Here is a 10,593-nt window from a genome sequence, read left to right on the forward strand (position 1 = left end):
CACCAGCCACTCAGGTGTGCTCCCAGCTGCTCTTTGAGCAGCCTGTGCTTCTCCAAGGCTCTTCCCCCATCCCTCACCGATCTGCAGCCTTAGGCAGCTCCAGAATCACAGAGCCTGCATCCACATTTCTCCCTGACTGCTGCTTGTTTGGGTTTCTGCAGTGAGTATCAGGGCACATGGGGTGGGGGTCTGGGACACACTAGAGGGGCTTTTACTGCCCCTCTCACAGTAGCTCATATTCATCTTGTGGACAATCATGATCCCCAAGTCCCTTTCAGCCATAGTGCTAGCAAGCGTAGCACTGCAAAGCCTATAAGCATGCTGCAGGGTTTTTTCCCCCCAAGGTGAAGTACCTTGCATTTTTTGGTGTTGAACACCATCAGGTTTTCATCCACCCATTTTCTGAGCCTGTCTAGGTTGGCCTGGAGCACCATCCTATCCTCAGGTGCAGATGCTCTACCCCAAAGTTTGGTGTTATTGGTGAACTTGGCTGTTCCGCTTCTGATACCAATGTCTAAATCATTAATAAAGATGTTAAAGAGTATAGGCCCAAGGATAGAACCTTGGGGGACCTCACTGGTCACAGCACACCACAATGATTTACTTCCATCTATTACCACTCTCTGGGTCCAACCTCAGAGCCAATTCCCCAGCCATTGGACTGTGATGTAACCGAGGCTGCAGTTGGCCAATTTTTCCATCAGAAGATCATGGGACGCCAGATCAAAGGCTTTTTTAAAATCAAGATGTATGACATCAATCTTTTCTCCCTTGTCCAGGTGATATGTCACCTGGTCATAGAAGGAGATGAAATTGGTTGGGCAAGACCTGCCCACTATGGCAGGCCAGTAGGGGGAGGTCCTGTGTTGAGCCTCCCACCTCACTATGCCCATCCACCTTCCGGACTCCACGTGTCCCTCCAGGGGCACCTAAGCCCTGGCAGACCCCCTTTTGAGCCCTACTGCAGAGTCTGGGGGTAACATGTGCAGCCACCACCCCAAGAAGGGACTGTCTGGATCCTGTGTCCTTGGGGAAACACAGGCCTAATAGTCCTATGGGTACTCCACCCAATACAAGAACTTGGGGCACTTCCCCAAGTCAGGGGCCAAAAAGGATAGTCTCCCTTGGTCCACAGACCCAAGGGGCCTCCTAGGCATAATTAAACCCACCCCTCAATAAGTCTCCTACACCAGTCACAAAGGAGAACTTTATTGGTTAAAGAGGGTAGGGTTAGAATAGGGTACAGGGTAGAGCAATATCAGAGAAATCCCATAGACCAAACTCCTGTGGCTGGGATAGCCTTTGATCTCACATCTGAGTTACTGCAAGCTATATATCTAGTTGGATCTCAGTTAGCTTACGCACAAGTATCATCCAGAGGCAGCTAGAGAATCCCTCTGGAGGCAGGCAATTCCTTGATTATGAGTTTTGAGAGATAGATGTTGGTCTATTAAGTAATAACAGGGTTGAGAGCCACAGCTAAGAAGCCTTTTTGTTGATTTAATCAATTCCTACTGGAGATGAATACTAAGAGGGAAGCAGGAAAAGGAGAAAATCCTTCCCCAAAGATTTGAATTATAGTTAAGAAAAAAGAGGGACCAGATTCCCAAACAGGGGACAACTGAGAAAGCTAGGGTCAGAGGCCTAAGATGTCCTACATGGAAATATCTCCAAGGGACCTCGGAAAAATAATATATTTTTGATATGAGGAGGGTATTCCTAGAGTGAATGAACTAATGAAGAAATAGAACCACCTGCTGTGAGCTGAAGGGGCAGGGGGGGGGGCCTGGACAATATCTGCTCACCACCCGCGAAACAATGACCATCCACCTGAGAGGAAGAGGCAGCATACAGGGAAGGTTGGAGCACTGCAGAAGATCTGTGATGGGATCAGATGGATCAACAAGCTAGAACATCCATCCTCTGAGACATACTTTGCATCAAGGCAGGTGAGCGTGAGGGAATAAACTGCAGTCCCAGTAACTCAGCATGGTTCTAAAGTGAGTGAATACAACTTATTCACAATTGTCCTGGCCACTGTATTGTTCCAACTGTTTGATTTAAAGTATTGTTTAATTATAATTTTGTCAGCCTGAGAAGCCACAGCCATACTCCTGCAGGCAGCCGACAAACCAGACCGTAATGTGGGAGCAAAACAGCACCCTCATCATGCCAGGATACCACCAAGGCCAAATCCATACCACCTGAGCAGAAATGGGTGTGGTGTAGGGGAGGAGGACCCCCACAGAAGAAGTGCCACCAGATCCACCCAAGGTCTGAGGGAAACCACTGGACTATACCTCCTGGTAAAACTTCAGACAGCAAAAAGTTGTGGCAAGTGAGTAGATTCTGGTGTAGCCAAGTCAAACAGGCATGGTACAACATCACCAGTGCAGTAATCATGAGTCTGCCACTCAGTAGTATAAATGAGAAGTAACAGTGGGAAGCAGCCTCAGGTACTGCCTTTTCTTTGTGGGGGGTGGATAGTGGGGGAGGGACAGGGGACATAAAAATAGCCACTACTGCAGCTGATGACTGACCACATCAAGTCAGTGCTGCCCCATGCATCCACACTGCCCAGGGCACAGAGCTGCCCTGTTATACCTTTGTTTGTGCCACAATCTTTCCGTGCCCTATATGGAATTACACAATATGGAATAGATCCTGTTGGGGCTCAAAAATCACACATTTCTGAATTTTTATTTTTTTTTAACAAAGTCTTTTAGTAAAGGAGTGCATGTCACAACACTTCAGTGGAGCAACGGCAATGGCAAACGTCCAGGCCTTAGAGTCTGCTCACCATTTTCATGAAGTCCAGCATGTTCTTCTCAAACTGTCTGAAGCAGACATGTGGTACATTTTTTTTTCATACCAGAAGATACCACAAACAATTCCTGTTTTAAATTACACAGCAATAAAAGAAACCTCACCACGCTGATGTTTGTTATTAATTATGTTACTTATATTTCTTACATCAGCAGCTCCAACTTAAATCTGCTTGCAATAATAGGAGGAATGCAATTCAGGTCAGATTTTACAAGCCTTTAAACTTATCATCTCTGGGTTTCCAACCAAATAATCAGCTCAATACCATATGGAGCAAGTTCCACAGATGTTTCCAAGCATGTGCAAGGCAGCCTTTCCCTCCAGGATAGACTGCTGTGACTATGTATTACTACTGTTATGCTATTGCATCTAAAGGTTTGCAATAACATTGGGGACTTATTGTTTTAGGTGCCGTACATACACATAGTAAGAGACAGATGCTGCCCCAGATGTACAAAGGGCTAAGTAAGAAATTGGTACTGTGTTTATAAATGGGGAAGCTGAGCCAAAGACAGACTGACTGGGTTGCCCAAGGTCACTCAGGCGGTCTGTAGCAAAGATAGGCATAGTCTCCATGTGCCTTGAGTCTGAAGTTAATGCCTTAACCAGAGTGCCTTCTATACTTTAGTGCAAAAAAAAAAGACTAATGACTAAAGTAAAGACATGATAAAGGTAGTCACTGTTTCTGTATAGGTGACTGTAGCAAGGTCAGGGGGTGGCTATGCCACTTGCCTGGATCCTGCCTTACTCGCTCCCCTCTGGCTTCTTAAATTCCCACCCTGTTGCTATGCCTTAATTTTAAAGTAAGGTGGGGAGGCTGCCCTCAGAGGCCAGTGAGCTCCAGGTGCTAGTTCTACCCTGGCCAAACAGTACTTGGGCCTACAGGCCTTCAATCTTTTTCCAAGCTTTGGCCCTCTTGCTCTGGCTGTGCCCCTCAACCCAGGCCTACTACCCCAAACTTTGGCACTTGAGCCCCCGGGGCCCCAGTCTCACCCCTTCCAGCTTTGGGTCTCCCAGCCCCAGTCTTGCAGGTGGGGTGAACACCCATTTTCTTAAAAAGCTTTCAACCCCTACTAGGGACCTGGAGCCAGCTGGTTGCTCCCTGGCTCTCTCTCCTCTTCTGTAATGGAGTAGGGGCCCTATTACAGTGACTGGTTGCTGGCAAAAGAGATGCTTGCCTGTTGCCTAAGACAGCTGATAAAGCTGTCCTTTTATGTCAGCTAGAGACACCTTCAAGTAAATCTCTCTTTGCTACCTGTGGAAAAAATATTAATGGCATCTGGTTTTGATCAGGACTCTACTTTTATTGCTAGTGGAGTTTGTATACGCAATATACAATTCAAGAACAGCTCAAAGTCCAATGTTTCCACATTACCTCCAAGTATACAAGGCAATAATGTCCTGAATTAGGCTTCTTCATTCTCTCTGAATGAGGATACTTTCCCCTTTCCCCCCGATCCTCAAAGTTGCAAGGAAATATCACCGCTTTATTTTGCCCCGACATGGAGCAAAATAGCCATTAGAAATGCCTGGCACAGCTCTGGAATCTGGATGGTTGCAAGGAGTTGGAGAAATGACATAGAAGCTGAAGTTATTCATAACTAATTTATTAACAGTGATTATCCACCATGTTTATACAGGTTTTACTTAAAGCCCTTTGCTTTCTCTGCATTTGGGATGCTAGCTCATGGTAAAAAAGAGGAGCCATTCAAAACTCATATATTTTGGAAACTGTGTGTAATTTCATGCCACTCACAATGTTATTATTTCAATTCATGGAGCCAGATCTTTAGCAACGTAAATCAACAAAGTTCCACTATAGTCATTGGAGGTTCTCCAATTTATACTTGATGAGAATCTTACCAAAAGTGTCAAAGCTTGCAATCCATTTGAGGACAGTGGGGGTTTTGCCAAGCACTTGCCTCCATATAAAGCTATTGTGGTTTAGGGTAAGGCACCTTCCACAATTCTGTAAGTTAGAGTGGAAAAAGTCTAACTAGACCATAATAAGAGTTTACACATGGGGAGTTAGACTGATGTAACTACTGTGAAATCTGGTTATCAGTTAGTCGGATAACTTGTCACTGATCTTACTGGTCAGTGTACTGAATCCTCACCAGAATCTCATTGATTTATCCAGAATACACTTTGGCTACATCATCATCTCTTAAAGTGTATTTACTTACTTCCAAATTTACATCCATACCAAATCACAACAGAATTTGGTATAATTAGTCTGCTTATAAGGTACTAATCTGTGCCCTCTATAGCACCTGTCAACCCAGCTGATGCTTGCAAAATACTGAATGCTCTTCAGCATTTCATGGCTCACAAGCTATAGACAATCAACCATTCAGTTCCACAGAATTATTACCTACTTGATCTACCTGTCAAGTGCATGTTTGACCATATTTTATTCCAGTATTATCATATAATTTCTATAATGTGGTGACACTGATTTTTTTTAATAACAAACTATGTATTAAGCATTTAGCTGTATAATCATGCAACTCACATCACAAGTCAGAGTGCATATACAGTTTGGACCTGAATTTGTGTTATTTTTTCTCTCCCTTATAAATATCAAAAGCCGTATTTTACTGTGGTTTGATACAGTCTGCAAGACATATCTCATCAAAAAAAAAGGTTGAAATTGCTAACTACTGATAATTAGTCTTGCATGGATAATTAGTCACTATTACCAACCATTGAAAGCGATGAATTTCCCAGATTTCACCATATGGCACTTTAAATTCACACCTTAGTTTACACTGGTGTAACTGCCTTACACTGGTGAAGACAAGTGCTAAATAGAAACAGAAGCCAGAAAGACATGACTTGTGTTAGACTCATTCCTGGTGTCACTGCATCACAGTTTTGAAAGTGCAGTCCTTAGAATCTGTGGGAGCTGGAGTCTGCCACTCCTGCTCTAGTAAAAAATTGCCTTCCTTTACAAGCAGTTCCCCCTTCTTCACTGGTGCTACTCACCAACTAGGGACTCATTTGGCATAAGGAGTGTGGCCCCAGATCATTGTTAGAACATGCTGGAGTGGAAAGTGGGGGGAAGACTTGTGAAGTAGATATGCTCAGATAATTAGGAAAGCAAACTCATTTGCAAATTGCATTTCATTATTAGGCTCAACATATCGTAGCTTTTATTCCTTGTTTTTCTGCAAACATTTAAGTGACTGGCTTCTGTTCATACATATGTTTGTGGGGGCGCGGTTATTCCTCACATGGCTGTATCCATCCGTTAGCAGGGGCATTTGTTATTTGTCATTCATCATTTGTTATTGAACTATTTAAAAAAACCACAGTCATTTACTGAGGAAACAGAAACAATATCATATGATTTAGCCCACGTAAAAATGCCAATCAATTTGTGGATAATCCCCAGTTCACAGAGTACTGGGGCAAATTATTAAACAGCTGAGAAAAGAACAGATACATTTAGGACAGTTCTTTGGCTCACAGGGAGCTTGCAAACGGGCAAAAAATTAAAGTCCAGATCCTCAGTTTGCAGTCTCCATTGCACTGAATGACAGCCGCTGATGGCTTGGCCATGAATTCATTGAAATTCATTGTCTGCTGTAAATAATGTGGCCAACTGTGTTAAGGGGAAAGATCTTTAAAAGGCCAAAGGCAAAATCTTAACGTTTTAGAGACTTACATATTCAAACATATAAACATTGCACATGGAAACATATCATGGCATTGGGTCCACACTGAATACTATGCCCCCCTCAAAATTTGGCCCAAAGTGAATGATTTCCCATGGTAAAAGCAGCATATGATGTAAATATGTTTTGCACATACAATCACATGTTGGCATGTGGACATACATATTTGGGTTTGTACATTTGATCATAAACACATGTAGGAAGTAATCCCTTATTCTCTGCATAAATAATGTAAGGATAAATAAATATATCAAGGGGAAACCTTTGAGCACTGAAGTTCCTCTTCGCTTTATATATTACGTATGCTTAATTAGGAGGGCCTAGTACTAACATTAAATACTGAAATGCTAAGCCTTACCACATGCTGGTCATTAGGTTTCCACATTTGATTAGCTTTCTCCCGGGGTTCTACGTTTTTTAGGGGGGAAGGGTTTCAGGAAGAATGTCAAAAAGTCAGAAGAAGAGGAGGAAAGTCAGAAGAAGAGGCTTCTAGCCCCTCGCACTCTGCCCCCTTTACCAGGGTAACTACTCCACCTCCCCACACTGGGGCTCCGGGGCCTTACACCCCTGTCAACATGCCTGGACCTCACTCTCAGCCTACAGCCCACTCAGGCCTCAGGCATCTATCAACATACCTGGACCTCACTCTCCTTCAGGCCTCCCACTAGGCCTCACTCTTCTCAAGCCTTGGGCCTCAGGCCCTCCTGGTCCCTGTGCTGTTGCCCAAGCCTCACTCTCAGGCTTTGGGCCTTGGGCCCTCCTGACCCCTTGCCATCCAAGCCTGGTGCTTTTCTCTCAGGGTATGCTCCCCTAGCCTTTCCCCTCTACAGGGTCACCCGCAAGGCAGCAGGGGCTGAGGCTTTCCAGTGCCCCATACTCGCCTTTCACTAGGGAGGCACTGGTGTGGCATTTCCTGGAGACTGCCCTGCCACAAGCAGCCCCACCACACCGTCCTCCCCAGCAGGGCACAGTTTTAGGTCATTCCCCAGGACCAATGCAGGCTTACCTGCCCTGGCCCTCCTTCCCCACACTGGACTCCTGGGTGTTCTCCCTGGGCTACTCACTCCGGGGCACGCTGTTGCAGCCTCCATCTCATCACATGGCTTAAGTCACTGGCCCCATCTTCCTCAGACCCTTTAGAGGATCCCCTCTCCCTGCCCCCCCATAAAGGAGGCTGGGCTTCAGACAACGGAGGGGCCACAGGTGATGCAGCAGGAGAGGCGGAGGCACAGGCAATATGAGGGGGGGGCATGTGCCCCCCAGATGTCTGTGCCCACAGTGGGGTGTGGGGCTGCAGCCAAGCCGCACCAGCTCCGAGGAGAAACTGCCTCTATGGCCTAGTGTGTGGGACTGGGCATGGGAGGGAGCGCTGCACTGCTGTGGCCACCAAGTGGGGAGGGGTGGGGGGCGGGGGGAGCACAGGCAATGCTCTGCCATCCCAACACATCGCCTGTGCTCCCCCCAACACTTTACCTGTGTTGGGGTGGGGCAGGAAGCAGCAGGTCAGGATTGGGGGGCACTAGCAGGGCTGGGGGGGCTGTGGCTTGTGAGTGAGGAGCAACGGCATGGGCAGGGGCAGGGCATTGGCATATCAGGGCGGCTCAGCACCATAACGCAGCGGGGAGGACAGCGCAGCTGGGCCCACATCCTGGTGAGTGAAGGGGGCTGTGAGAGCTCTGATTTTCCATGATGAAAAAAACAAAAACACCAAAACTTATAGGTATTTAGAATGTATATTATTATAATGATTGAGGCACTGGTAGGCTTCCAAATTACTTTAAGATTGTAAATATATCAATAAAACATTGTGTTCAACTGATTCATAGATAGATAGATAGATAGTGATGCTTCATTTTAATTGTGGAAAAACATGGATTTTAGGGTTTTTAAATAAGATAATTTGAGAATTTTTATCAGAGATTTTGGGATTTTTAAACAGAGAAAACGGGGATCCCTGGTAATGACCCACTAAAGCTATTAGCAAACAGAGTTACTCTTTCAGCTCAAACCATTGCTCTGGATATTCTGGATGTATTACCTGAACCAAAGAAATCATTACATGTCTATGAGGCTTCCTCACCCTACACCCCTACCCCCTGCCCTGCCCCCAACACACACACTTCTCAAAGTAGGTTTGTCAGAGCTACGAGAGACTTCATGAGCTTCCTGGTAGCAATGCAAAGGGAATAGCCTTCCTGGGGCTTGGTTCCCTCTTGCCTCGCTCTGCTGATGGTTCTACGTTTTATGAACTCCCTGACTCCTCCAGGTTTCCCACCCCCGCTTAAAACCACTGTTGCCAGGTTCAGCCCATCCTTCAACTTGGCAGATTCTGCAACTCTGGAAAATGCACATGAAGCTCTCTTTCCACCTGGATTAGCAGTGGTTGAGGCTGTGCCAGCGCTGACTGGCCAAGCATTCTGCACAGAGAATCTGCAGTTTGCCAGCTCAATCTGCTTTTATCAGAGGAGGGAGGTAATGTGCTACAGTCCCTTGATCTCTATACAGGGGCCATCACTCTGCAGGATGGCACTGATTGAAAGGAAAGCTCGGTGCCTACCAGTTCACTATGAAGTAGCACCCATGCTTCCAGATTTGGAATCACATGGCCTAGGTTGCCAAGCAAGCTGCTGGCAATGGTATAATTAAACCACTTTTAAATGCAGATCTGTCAGAAAATTAATGAAGTCTGATTTGACTGCCTGATTTGTTTTCCTACTTGCTGTTGGAGGTCTTAGAAGACTGACAGGCTCCTTGAGAAACTGCCTTGGGTTCTCCCATTCCTCCCTTTGGGGGTGAGGAACCTTGGCAATAGGCTTCCCAATACAGCTGGTTGACGATTTATTTTCCCGATGAAAAATTCTGATCAAAATTTTTACTGAAAAGTAAAAATTCTTTTTTCTTCCAAAATGATATCGACCTTTTTCATTTTCTAATCATGTTCTTCTTCTTTTTTTTTTTTTAAGCGATTGCAGATTTTTTGCAATGAAAGCAATTTCTTTCTGCAAAACATTTCCATTTTGTCATAAAGTTATGTTGTGTTGAAAAAAAGGAGGAGGTGGAAAGTTTCTGCTTGGCATGAGAGGTTTCTCCAACCTGTTTCCTTACATCCTACCTTCCATAAGTATTCTGGGCACTGGAAACATGGAGGGAGAGATGAAGATTTTGACATGTGTATGGACAGAAGGGTACACAACATGCTGATTCCCTAGAGGGGCATGTAAACCTAGATATTTAGAGAAGCATATACAGTGACAGATATGTAACCTTTCTGCCAGGCATCGGATGGCAGTAACGAGGGCTGAGTTCAAATATAAGGATTTTACACAAAAGTTCTAACAAGACTTGCCCAGGGTTGCCAGCTGGAGGCTCTACCACATATATCAGCTCCCTCCGCCCTGGGGCAGCCAAGGGCAGTAGCAGGGGTGAAAGGAGTGGGGAAGGGAAGAAGAGGAAGGTGCTGGTGAGCACAGAGAGAAGGGGAGGGGTACTGAGAACAGGACAGGATTCTTACCTGATTTGGGGATTTCAAAAGTCTCCGGCTGCTGCTCCAACAGCATGGTGTGGGAAGGAGCTTGGGAGCAGGGGTGTAGCCACCCCAGCAATGCTGGTCACTGCTCCTGCACTCCCCTTTACAAATCCTAGGTTTGTCCAAGCCCCCACCCCTCCAAACACACATACCAATGAGGATACACAGATGACGGAGACACAAAGCTCATCTCAACACAACACATAACACAAGGAAGGTCACCGACAGACAAAGAGATAATAAACTGGGGTCAGAATCAACATCTTTCTTCCTCACCTTTTTCCCAGCTCCATGATACGCCAGAAGAACCTGGAATCATTTCATTAGTGTGCCCTGGCTTTAGCACTATTGCCACCATGGTACAGCCCCCAAAACAAACTCTGCCTTGCTAGAGCTGTAGTGGCTTCAGCCTGCCTCACAGAAAGCTCATACTCATGGAAATGCATTTTAAAGAAAATTCTCTGCCTGCTGGAATGGCATAAAAATGTACTCCCTGCACCTCCCCTCCTACAACCCAGTCTCTTGTAAGAAAAAATAGGGCCCTACCTACAGGGGATTCCT

The sequence above is a fragment of the Alligator sinensis genome, unplaced genomic scaffold (assembly GCF_000455745.1).
Source record: "Alligator sinensis unplaced genomic scaffold, ASM45574v1 scaffold3_1, whole genome shotgun sequence".
NCBI classification, from domain to species: Eukaryota; Metazoa; Chordata; order Crocodylia; family Alligatoridae; genus Alligator; species Alligator sinensis.